Source organism: Balaenoptera acutorostrata, chromosome 21, assembly GCF_949987535.1.
Source record: "Balaenoptera acutorostrata chromosome 21, mBalAcu1.1, whole genome shotgun sequence".
NCBI classification, from domain to species: domain Eukaryota; kingdom Metazoa; phylum Chordata; class Mammalia; order Artiodactyla; family Balaenopteridae; genus Balaenoptera; species Balaenoptera acutorostrata.
The window spans coordinates 30,887,789-30,901,507 of record NC_080084.1 but is presented as its reverse complement, the minus strand read 5'-3'; the positions used below and the strand labels follow the sequence as shown (position 1 = coordinate 30,901,507).

The 13,719-nt window shown below is 36.1% G+C and overlaps 1 protein-coding gene across 1 annotated transcript in view; it reads left to right on the top strand.

Annotated features, from left to right (window-relative positions):
• The window catches only part of CSMD1 (CUB and Sushi multiple domains 1), a 1,828,277-nt gene that overhangs the window by 855,813 nt on the left and 958,745 nt on the right, over nucleotides 1–13,719 (top strand). The gene's annotated exons all lie outside the window — the stretch shown is intronic.

Genomic DNA, 13,719 nt, shown 5'->3' with positions numbered 1-13,719 from the left:
AGTGTGGTGACAATGAACCTGTGCTTCTGAATCAGCCAGACCGTGTTTTAGAGGGTCCAGAACTGGGAAATCACAGCCTTGTCCTGACAGCTAGCTGTACCTGCATGAGCAAGACCCCTAACTCTTCCGAACCTTCACTTAGTAACCATTACTTCAAGCGTTATTTTGAATAAAATATACAATAATGCTCAGGATAGTTAGGCAATTTGCAAATGCCACTTCCATGGCCCGTTATGGGGCCCGGATGTATTCCCAGAGATTTTGTGAGTTTCCACACTGTGCACACCACCACGGTTTTATTTATCACTATTATTCTTTCTTCCACAGGGCTTTCCTCACTGCCCTTTGCCAACTCCTGGTCCTTTGAACAGTATTGTCTTTATGGTTCTATTTTTTTGTACTTTTGTTCTATTAGCTCATGAAGGCACCTTGCACTCATCTTTGTAAATTGTGTGTGGACGGACTGTTGTCAAATGCAAAAATGGTCAAGGGACTAAATGTATATAATTTTGTGAAATCTTTGAGAATCCATGAGAATTTCTGAGTTTTCACATGACTGTTCTTTCTAGGGGAAACAAATGTTGGTGGCCAAGACATATTTTTTAAGATTTCATAATCAAATTCTCTTTGTCGTACGTAACATACTAAGTTACCTCCCTGACCACATGATTCCAAACCCTCCTTATCAAGTGAAAATAATCCCTAAAAAATCAACCACTTTCAGTAGGAGTCAGGGTGATAGCGATCTTATAATTTAGCAGGAAAAGTAAACAAGGTTCCTGACATCAGTTGAGAACTCAGATTCTGCTGTGCCCTGGTCTTGTAACCATTGGCCAATAATTCATTGGTTAAGGAAGTCCAATTCAAGGAAAAAGAAGGGGACCACCATAATTTTCTTTTTGCTTCCCTTTGTGTGGACAAACTGTTGGGCAAAACAATTTCCCCATTCTTATAAGAAATATACTTGAGAAAAGCTATAAGTTTTATCTTAATAATGCCAGTGATTTATAATATTATTACACATTTTAAAGATATCTTGCCATTTTGTACAGTAGACATGGGTGTCTGGTTTTATAGTCCACATCAGTGGTAGAGGGGGAGACAACAGAAAGTCATTTACCTGGAAAAAAGAGAGGTCACCAGTTAAGAATTACATTCTCATGGTTGATGAAAGAAACATTTTCACCTCTATGATCTGTAAGTTCTCTTATCCCCTTTCTACCAGTGGTGAACCTGAAACGCCCACAGTGTGATTCTTCCAAGGGTGTTTAACAAGCAAATGTTAATTCCGGGGGCTCAGTTTAGAGTTTTGGCTTTGAAGGAAGCATTGTTTCTACCATAGGAAAGCAACCAACGTCCATAGTCACTGAATTATTAACCATCTAGGATGTCATTTAAAGTTTGGAATGAAGAACTTTGGGTATTTGCTATCTCCTTTGGAAAAAACCCAAGCAGCTATTGGTGAATTTCATCTCTCATAGACAGAGGGTGTTTGGTAATTTCTTACTGAACTGAGTTAAACCCACTTCACTCATGGTCAGGGTCAGAACTATTTCTTAAACCAGACTCCTCTGTGACTGAATCAAATCAGAGAATATCTGTCCTTAGAGCACAAAAGTGGTCCGCCCTTTGCAGTATACTTAACCTTTGCAGAAAATAATACAGTCCTGGCTTAGACCTCAAGTTCCTTATGAAATAATTGAGGAGCTAAACAACAAAACAGCTAATTTTGGTGAATAAGTAAAATGAAATAAGCCTCCTAGCATGTGGCCAAGTAAAATGGTGAGGAAATATAGAGAAATGAGGGCTGTGGGCTGAGTGGCAGAGGCTTGACTTTATGGAACATAATAAAAGACAAATGTGATAATATTTACCCTATTAAAGACCTGTAATGGCAAATCCCATAGGAAAAGGTCCAGACTTTCAGAAATGTTATGAAGAGCACTTCACGAGGTGTTACCATCTTCCTGGCTCAGTCACTCACAGGTTTGCTGTGTGACTTAAATTGGATTTACTTGCTTTTCCATTGCAAAGACCCAAAGCTCAACCCCACTCTAAACAAACACCAGTTCTGCCTCAGATATACTTATTTCCCTCCTCTTCCTTGTAAATCCCCATTTTGCCCTCAATATTCTATCTAAATACCACCTTTCCTTAGAAACTTCCCTTAAACCCCCATGAAAAATTGACTGGTTCCTCCTCTGGGATGCGTTACCCATCTGCACATGAGATTAACGACAGTCCCTTTGCATCCAAGCAGATGTTGATTTGAATTTGAGGTCCTTTACTCCCCTTTCCACATGGCTTTAATGAATGCTTCCTAACAGCTCTGTACTTCAGGTGTTGTCTTAGACTGTTTGGGCTGTGGTAACAAAGTGCCACAGACGGGGTGGTCTACAAACAACAGAAATTTACTTCTCACAGCTCTAGAGGCTGGAAGTCTGAGGTCAGGACGTCAGCACAGTCAGGTTTTGGTGAGAGCTGTCTTCCAGGTGTAGATGGCCACTTTCTTGTTGCGTCTTCAGGTGACGGAAAGAACGAGAGCTCTCTTATGATTGTTTTATCAGGGCACTAATCCCACTTGTGACGTCTCCGCTTTCATGACCTAATCACCTCCCCCTCCTGATAGCACCATGTTGGAAGTTACATTTCAACATACCAATTTAAGGGAAACACATCCAGTTCATAGCTGAATGTTTTGTAAGGTGCTTTATTTACTAAATAGGGATGATAATAAAATCTTACCAGTTTTTGTACGTCGGTGATAATGTATATAATGGCACAATTCCTTTAGGACATGTCTTGGACATTCACTGTGTGGAATTCCAAAGCTCTTTTGTTTAGAGCTCTCTTTATCTAAGCCTGTGAAGTGCTCCGCGGTAGGGTCATGACTTAGTCTTCTGCACACTCAAACCGTGAGAACAATGCCCGTCAAATAAGAGCCATTGTATGTGTATACAACTGATGCCTAATAAGAACCTGCAGTATAAAAAAACAAACAAAACAACTAATACTAAACTTTCATTGGGTTATTTGTATGGAAATATGTTAATATAAATGTTTCAGACATTACATGAAATTTCTAAAAATCTTATATTTGTATTTGTATGGAAATATGTATGGAAATATGTTAATATAAATGTTTCAGACATTACATGAAATTTCTAAAAATCTTATATTTGTATTTGTATGGAAATATGTATGGAAATATGTTAATATAAATGTTTCAGATATTACAGGAAACTTCTAAAAATCTTAAAAAAAAAAAAAAAAAAAAAGTCACCAGAGGTCACTCTTACTTAAAGGAAACATGGCTTCAAAAATCCTTCCCTTAGAAGAGAAGCAGAGTGCTGTGCTGCCTTTCTTGTCTCCTTAGTTGTGATTACAGGATATTGCAAGATCAAAAAAAAAAAAAAAATAAGAGCCATTGTTTAAAAGTGGACCATGATGATGGATTGAGAAGGAGGAGAACCGTTACTACTGAGAGAGTGGAGCGGCCGAAGCAGAGAGCCACTTATTTGAGGAATAATGGCTGTACACATGCGTCTAGAGGGTGTGCTTGGAAGGGCTGGCGGGAATAAACATGGAGACAAAAGTGCAACTAAATTAGTGGGAGATCCTGCTACTTCCACCACTGATGACTTTTGTGTTATTTGGAAAAGGCACACATCTCCAAACGATTTCCTTAATCTACTATGTACACACACACACACACACGCACACACGCACACACACACACACACACACACACACACACATACATATATTATTCTCTAAAACTCTATAAGGAGACCCCTAGCAAAGGGACAGCAGGGGGAACCCTGACCATTAGGCACCAGTCTGGGTGACCCTGCATTGGTCCTGGTCACCATATCCCCCCCCGTGATGTTGCTTCCTGCAACTGAACTGATAAAAAGATTTCAGTACCTTCTTTTCATCATTTAAAATAAATCCATGGTTCTCTTAGCACTGGGGAAAGCAAGTCAGATTATTGTAGGAATGAACTAATGAAAACCCACGAAAGAGAGAGCTGGAGCTAGTGCCTCTGTGTATCAATTCAGCTATTTCCCAATGATGAGATCTTTAATGTTTTCCCTAAAAAAAGTGTATTTAATGTAAAGTAAAATACATCAGAAAACATCTTCAGTGTTTTGGCATCAGACTTGCAGATGGCTTCATTGTTTAGACAGCTGTGGTGATAAGGTGATGGTCATTGTGATGACAGAACTCTGAAGGATGAAACTGCCTCATGGTGTTCTGTATTCTGCTCTGAGTAAGAGTTAAAATAGTCATCACAAAGCAGAATAGAATGCGTGATTACAGAAATTATAGAAAATATATTTTAATCCAGGGGATGCAAGCACTGCCTATTCACATTTTGTGTATCTGCTCATGGTATAGTACTTAATAAACTCCTGTACTTCACTCCCACAGGCTATATCTATTCATTCAGTTGTTTCCCATCAATAAGTGAACATGTTCTAAAGCCGCCCTGAAAGACCGGCTTATATTAACACTTTGCCTTTCTCTCTTTTTAAGATCCAGTACTGAATATAAATTGCCTCAAACTCCACATTGTTTGAACTAACCCTGGAAATGGAGCATGTTAGGCCTGGTTTTGAATGACTTAATTAGTAGAAATGAGATGTGTGACCAAAAGGAGATGAATGGTATAATGATACTGTTGATATTGCATTCTGGAAGAACTCATGTCAAGCTTGTGAGATTTTCATCTTTCCAAAATGTAGGCATTTGTGTTGCTTCAAAGCAATCCAGCAAATATGAATAATTTTAAAGCATTGTCTCTAAGCAAGAAGCATTGCAACATTTCTCAAAAGTATAGTTAGAAATACACCTGAACTATAGGAAAACTAAAAATACTATATTTCACATCTAAGATTTTACATTAGAGTTAATATCAAATGTCTCATTATGACAGTTAGACTTGGATTATTAATTCATGGTTCAATTATGTAAAAAATTGAAATGTGTAGGAAGAAAATTAAAAGAAAAAATGAAATTAAAATGCAGCTGAGGGTTGAAAATATTAAACTGAATTGCCATTGGAAATGTGTAAGCTGATTTTAAAATTATTATAGCATTTTCCATGTCAATTAATCGAAGATTTCTCTCTTTGGCATGTAGGCATTTCTTGCAAACTTATTTTTTTCCTACTCCCTACTGGTGGATAGCATTTCTTGAAATAGCACTATTTTTTCCAACTGAGAGATGAAAGAGGAATCTGAGAGCCTCGGACACATATGCAGGGTAACAGCGGCTATGGAAAAGATTTTATGACGACGCCAAGGTCTTCTGGAAGGACATTGCTATATTAGGAGTCAATTAACAATCGGAAATGGGCAAAAGGCATGTTTCAGCTCAATTTGGTTTATGTCTCTGAAAACTCCCATGGAACCAAGTAGGGATGAAATTTGGAATAAGCTGAAAAGGGCTTAGCAGCGTTGGGAGCAGAGACTAAAGAACACATTTGAGAACATGAAAAGCAAGAATTTAACTTTGTGACTTAGGAAATGAAGAAATGAAAAGATCAGATATACTCCATCACGTTATCCCGGTACCCGGCATGCAGGGCAGTCCAGCTGAGACAGAATGAATCTGACAGGCGTGGCACTGCTCTGACGGGGACCTGTGTTTCCTTCTGACTGTGTTGGCCGAGGGGATGGTGGGAAAGTGAGCCTGTAGGAGTAAAGTGCTGGTGGGAGGTCCAGTCTCCACACCCACATTGATGAATAATGATAAGTATCAGATACCAAGAGTAAATTAAGTTTTATTTCTGTTCATTATTAAGAATCAGGAGCCATTAAAAGACACCTCTGATGAAAATACTAGAAGTGACAGTAGCTGTATATAATAACTGCTAAACGGGATTTTACACAAAACAAAGCTAGATTCCTGAAGTGAGTTACTGAAAAACTGTTAGAGCTGAAGGCTGGATTCAGACTTTTCTCTGGGGACGAGTTCTGTGACTGTAGGATATTGGACATACTGTTTCTCTTTCTGGACACCACTGGATTCATTGTTGAAATGAAGCAGTGGCTTCAAATATGTATTATCTTTTTCTACCAAATTGTATTGAACGTATGGGCTATCTACTGCATAGTAAAGACTTTTCTTTTTTTAATTTACTCTTTATTTTTTATTGGAGTATATTTGATTTACAGTGTTGTTAGTTTCAGGGGTACAGCAAAGTGATTTAGTTATACATATGCATATACCCACTTTTTTTCAGATTCTTTTCCCTTATAGGTTATTACAGAATATTAAGTAGAGTTCCCTGTGCTATACAGTAGGTCCTTGCTGACTATTTTATATACAGTAGTGTGTATATGTTACTCCCAACCTCCTAATTTATCCCTCTCCCACCTTTCCCCTTTGGTTATTATAAGTTTGTTTTCGAAGTCGGTAAGTCTGTTTCTGTTTTGTAAAGAAGTTCATTTGTATCTGTTTTTTTTTTAGATTCCACATGTAAGTGATATCCTATGAGGTTTGTCTTTGTCTGACTTACTTTACTTAGTATGATAATCTCTAAGTCCATCCATGTTGCTGCAAATGGTATTATTTCATTCATTTTTATAGCTGAGTAATATTCCACTGTATATATGTAAAGACTTTCCTTGAGCTGTGATTGTCCTCAGGTTAGCTGAGATTTATTCCCTAGTATGATGTTGTAATTCAGGGGAAACTGTCATCCGTATGTGAGATTTTTCACTGAATGTAGATAAAGAGGCAGGAAGCTCTTTGATGGTTTTTATGCATCTAATGATTCAAAATGAGGTAGAGGACCTTTCCGTAGATTTTCAGAATCTAATGAGAGAGTGGCAGAGGAGCTGAGACCGAGTAGCACATCTTGGGTTAGGATTTAAAGCCCAGGCGTCACTTGTAGCTAGCTCAGCTGCATTCACTCTCATGTGGCCAGTGCTCAGTGTGGGTGATGAAAGCCCCTTCCCTGGGTTGAGTGGGGCTTAGAGAGCAAGGCGGGGGCAGTGGCACAAGATAAGATATAGCGAAATATTTTGTTTGGAGCAGGCTGAATAGAGCCTTGTTAGGAAATAGGATCTCTGTAATATAAGCCACAGGGACCCAGCAAAGGTTTATAAGTTGGGGGGGATAATTCTTCTCTTCATTTATATTTTTTTAGCTTGTTGTGTTTGAGGGCTTTCTGTTTGACTCTTTTCATTCTTATGAACTTATATTTCTAATAATTAATTCAAAAACCTTATGCTTTGCCACTGTTAATACCACAGTGTCTTAGCTCAGGCTCCTGTAACAGAATACCACAGACTGGGGGGCTTATAAACAGCAGACATTTATTTCTCACAGTTCTGGGGGCTGGAAGTTCAAGATCAGGGTACCAGCAGGGTCAGGATCTGGTGAGGACCCTATTGCAGGTTGTGGACTGCCAACTTCTCCTTGTGTCCTCCTGTGATGGAGAGCAGGGGTGGGAAACAAATACTCTCGGGACTCTTTAGGCACTAATTTCATTCATGGGATCTTCGCCTTTATGACTTGAATCCTAATGACCTTCCAAAGGTCCCACCTTCTGATACCATCTCATTGGGGTGTACAGTTTCAACATATGAATTTTGGAAGGACACAAACGTTCAGTCCAAAACAGTCTTCAGTAAACCAGAGAAAATCTATGCCTATCTTTCCATAATATTATTAGACGTGACATAGCCCCTTCACCTCCAAGGAAGAAACAATTATATATTTTAGAGTGAAAGAATGCTTGCTTATTTTCTTAATATTATACATTGGAAAATAAAGAACGCAAGTTTATTTTTATCATTTCTTTCTTCTTTTATTTTTTTTATTGAAGTATAGTTGATTTACAACCTTGTGTTAATTTCTGCTTACAGCAAAGTGATTCAGTTATATCTATCTATCTATCTATCTATCTATATACACACATACACACACACACACACACATCCTTTTTCATATTCTTTTCCAGTATGGTTTATCACAGGAGATTGGATATAGTTCCCTGTGCTCTACAGCAGGACCTTGTTGTGTATCCATTCCATGCATAATAGTTTACATCTGCTGACCCCAAACTCCCACTCCATTCCTCTTGTCCCCCACCACAAGCACAAGTCTGTTCTCTACGCCTGTGACTCTGTTTCTGTTTTGTAGATAAGTTCATCTGTGTCATACGTTAGATTCCACATATAAGTGATATCACATGGTATTTGCAAGTTTAAATGTATGAATGAAAACAGGTAACAAACTGGATAACTCACTTTTGATTTTCTAAGAATAGCCTCCTTGCTAATTTACCCTGGGAAGACAGGTCCTGTAATTGTCACAGCTTCCTCAGAGAACTAGGCATGCTAGAAACACTCAGAAAGGAGTAAAAAAAAAAAAAAAAAAAAAAAAAAAAAATGGGACTCATGCACACCATTTCTACATTGACAATTTTGTGTCTATAGTATGAACCCAATGCTTTAACATGTCTCACAAATTGAGGTAATTTCCCTAATACAGTGTGAGTTATGCTGTAATAATGGATTGACTTCAGTACGTGGAATGAGGAATAAATGAATCACTGTTTAATCTTTTACTGATTACATATATCCTCCAAGGGGATATGTGACATTTTTAGTTAGTAATTCCTATGAAATTCTGGAGTCACTTTATCTTATCTGTAACAGAGTTTTGCACAAATCATTTACATTATTAAATGTCAGTAACTATAAAATTTATTTTGGTATTAGAAGTAATAGATATTTTAGCTTTCATCTATTCTTTAGCCAAAAAAGAAAAAAAATAGAAAAAAAGACATTTCAGCACTTCACTTATTAAGGACCTCCATATCTAGATTTCATACATACATATTCATATATATTAGTGATTGGTCTTTATTTTGTAGTTAATATACAGAATTAATAAGTGTGTTTAGTCCTATAAAGAGACTACTGCCAAGATTTGCAACCTAGTGGGGAGAGATGAAATCTAAGAACGATTTACTTAGGAAAAAGAGTCAAGCAGATGGTCCTCTACCGCAGTGATCACTACAGAGGACTACTTTGCAAGCAATGCACTTTTTTTAAATCAATGGAATTAAATGATGTCAGATCTTAATGTCTCACTCTCTACAGAATTTTAACCTGGAAGAGGCTGATATTATATTAAATTGAGTTCTTCTCATATGTAGAACAGTAGTTTGAAATGATTTATAGTTGGAGAGTTTATATCAGATGCCTTAGCTTCCCAAGGGAATATTTATGCTATATCATGTCCTCAAGTATCATTTTATAAAGTACCAAATTTTAGATTGATGTAATGGGACATAAACAGTGTTTTGGACAAATGCCTTTTTAAAAGGTAAATGATTATGTGCAAAATGTGTTTAATCTTGATGGGATAGCCATGGAAAATCTTGCTCTGGTTTACTGGCTAAATTATTTTCTTTCAGACACTGAATTTTGTTAATCTGCATACTAGATTTTCTTTGATAGTTTGGAGGACTCAGTGTCATGGTTATAAAATCATTTGGTTTTGCTTTCAGTGAGCCAAAAAGTGATAGAATTTGTTTATAATTTAGCATAATTAGAAACTAATTGAACCATATAAGGTATACATTGTAATTATATGTGCAAGTGGTAGTCATGATTAGGTTAAAATTCATTTAAACTGATGTAATAAACTCTACCATAGAACTATTTTAAAACCTACCATAGTATAGCAAAATTAAATATGCAAGAGTAGAAACTATAAATGCATCTTCCTCTGATGCCCTGGAAGCTTTCCAAAGCCAAAAACAAACATCTTACTGAATTATCAATGAAGTAGTCATCAAAAATATTTCTTATAGGTTAAGACTACTTCAAATATTTGTATAGATCTGGATTTCACATTGACTATTTTACTGAATTTAAATAGTTTTAAAATACCAACTACTAACATCACAATTTTAAAACAATGCTGAGATAAATAATTCAGCAAAAATTTTTATTTGGGATTATTTTCAAGTTTATAAACTGCTGTAATGGAAAATATGGCAGTTGTATATACAAATCAATATTTGCACATTAGCAACTTAGAAATAATCTAAATATAACAATACTTCAGAGAATTATTTCCCAGAATAAATTCATTAAAATTCAATTCATTTCACTTTATTTATTTGACTTCTGAACAGTGAATGTGTATATCCCTCTCACTGTAGGATTAATAGCATAGTTATTTTTATGCCATCTGGCTCTAAGACACATAGCAGGGTCTCTTTAAAGAGTATTGGATGAGGACAGCCAGAAAATGGGGAGAAAATACAACCTAAGGAAGACAGTCTCACAGAATAACAAATAGTTCCCAAAATTTCCCTCAGCTCCTTCCACATTTACTTTTTTTAGCTTCATTAAGTATGACCTTGCTCTTCGGTGACTAAGAACTGTCAGTTTTCACAACACTCCATTTGGTATTAGTTTAGCCAAATTTCCTGCCTCTCTTTCAAGTCTAATTTTGGCCTGTTTGTTTTTTTTTTTTTAATTTTCATCATTTCATGTAACTATTATTTTATGTAAAATAAATTTATTGTTATGAGCTTTCTTTGAAGTGTTCAATCTCAACTTTCTCTAGAAATGAAAGGACTAAAATGTCCCTGTGGTACCAGTTCCCAGAATAATTATAATAACGGGAAATAAGACCTAGTTGAGAGTAAAGACAGAACACGAGTTAATATGACGTTGTGTCTGCAGTACACTTACAGGGAATCATTTGTTTGGTATTTACGTATAGAGAATGTTGTGTAATTCAAGGTGTTGTCTGATGTCACAAATAAGGTTAACAGGACTCTTCAAGGGATATACTAAGTGACAGATTAGTGAAGATTGTGTCAATTCGACTTCATTCCACTATGAAAGCATTTGTGTTTATTATGAAGCTTATACATTGTTGTAGTGTAAAGTAGGGTTTTCAGGCTGTCCGTAACCCTGTGCACTTCATACTCTGAGAATCTACATCACTGCAGTATCCAGGGGAAGCTCACAAAGAATTGTAGAGAACAAGGGAAACATTCCAAACACGTAGTCCATCCCTGTATCCCCAGTTAAGGTGTTGGAATCATTCCAGGAAATCCATAAGAAAGAAAGAAGCTCTCCTCAATCATGTGGATGTTTACTTATCAAAACAAACTCATAAAACACAAACACATAAATGCACACATACTCACATTTCTTATACGTAAGAAAATGAACATGGGACTTGGAATCAAACACCTGGAGTCCTGTTTACAGCTTTCCAAAATGGTATGGACTCTAGTTCAATTTTCTTCACTACAAATTTGAAATAACAAACTCTATTTCCCAAAGTAATAAGAATTAAAATGATATGATAATATAATATGATTGGCCTGCAGACTACAGAAATAAAGTGACTATCCTTGAAAACTAATATTTGTGGCAGGTATAAGTGAATACTTCCTAATGGCCAAGCAAAAATATTTTTCTTAAAAATGCATTTCAGGATATTTTGAATGAACTTCTATCTGACCCAGTCTTTCTGTAATTGCAACTATGGATGAAATATAAAAATAAATAAAGTAGGAGGAAAAAATGGATAGCAGTTGAGGGTGAAAGAAAAGCAGGCAGATTCTGGCGGAGTGGGGTTGGAGAGTGTGGACAGAGAGGGCAGCCTGTGTTGCCGTCCAGCTTTTAGGGCTTTATTCCGGGATATGCTGCAGGCACTAACCTGGAAGGCAAGGAAACCTCTGGTATGAGCTCCACATTCCTTCTGAACTGAAGACCCAGAGGACAGGGTTTAGGGCAACGGCAGTCACTGGGAAGGAAGGGAGGAGCCCCAGAGAGGTGCGATCCAGAAAGGGGAGCCCCAGACTGTGGTTCTAATTCTGCCAATGCCCAGCTGGATCTTGAACCAGGCATATGAGCTGGAGGTTCAAACAGAACAGCTGAAGGTATAAGAACTCTCCTGGGATTGGAACCTGCCCCCCCCCCCCCAAGAGACAGAGTTTTCAGTTTGAGTCCAAGTTAATTACTGCCTTAAAAAAAAACAAACATCAAAAGTATAAAACCTACCCCATGGGAAAAAAAAATCAAAAGGAAAACAAACAACAACAAAATGCTTTTTTCAACACTTTTTGGGAGAATATAACAGAATCCGCAGTTTCAAAAAAATAACATTCATAATTCGAGACAATGAAAAATTACCCAAAATACTAAGTTGTAAGGAAACAAAAGCCAATTTTTCTTTTTAAGTTAATTTTAAGAAGAAAAAAAAAAAAAGTAAGACAAACTACTGACCAAGCTTAATAGAACCCAGGTAACGGAATTAGCCAATGAGGATTTAAAGCAACTATTGTAACTAGGCTTAAACAAGTAAAGGAGTCACTGTTCTTGATGGAAAATGTTGAAAATCTCAGCAGAGAAATAGACACTATAAAATAAGAACCAAGAGAAAATTTCAGCATTGGAAAATAAAATATCCAAAATTTAAAATAAAATAAGTTTACTGAAGGGTTTTCAGGATGAAAATGGCATATGGGTCCATTAACCTGAAGGTAGACAATAGAAATTACCTAATTTGAAAAAAATTAGGTAATAGCAATTACCTAATTTGAGATAATTTGAGAAATTATCTTTGAAATAATGTTGAAATTTTCCAAATTTGGCAAAATTGGAGATCCAAGATGCTCAGTGAACTGAAGAAGGTTAACTACAGGGAAACCATACCTGGACACGGCATTGTCAAACTGCTGAAGACAAGAAAGTCTTGAGAGCCTCCATTGAGATATGACATTACATGCAGGGCACAACAATTTGAATTATTGCTGATTTTACACCAAAAACCATGGAGACCATTGATATGGAACAACATCTTTAAAGTGCTGAAAGCAAAGCAAAACAAAGCAAAACAAAAAATAAACAGTCAACCAAGATCTGTGAAAATATCCCTTAAGAATGTGGGCAAAATATAGAGAAAATAAGAGAAAACTAAGAGGATTTGTCACCAGCAGACCTGCAGTATAAAAAATATTAAAGCAAGTTGTTTAGGCCTAAGAAAAATAATATGAGATAGAAACTCAAGTCTTCAATAGAGAAGAAAAATCAGTATAAGTGGTAAATATCTTGGTTAAAAGAAAAACATTTTTTTCTCTTAATTTCTTTAAAGTACACAAGACATTTTAAAGCAAAAATTCCTGCATTCATTTTTTGAGGATGGGAAATGCATGTAGTTGAAATGTATAAGATAACCATAGCAAAAACAAACAAAAAAGGAGATGGTGTAAGTACAATACATATACAATTGCATTCTCTATACATTTGAATTAAAGTGGTACAATACAGACTCCAAGAAGACTGAAAATCAAGGGTGTTTATTGTAATTTCTACATGCGTAGACTTAAAATAACATGTTATCTAAGCTAGAGATTTTAATATTCCATGTGACAAAATAGATAGAGGGTTTGTGTTTTATTCGTGCAGTAGGGTCATTCTGAATGAATGAGTAAATGGGTAAATTAATAAATGATAATTATATTGTTGAAAATTATTCATGGTTTTATATAAAGTTACCCAACAAAATAGTATGAAATACATTCAATAAATTTAATAATTTCAAATTGAAAAAAATTATTTTATGTGAAGAAAGACTGATATAAAATTTACAGCAATATTAAGTTCTCTGAGAAATATTCATTAGTTTAAGAAACACAATGTTTTCTACCAAAATCTACTTCAA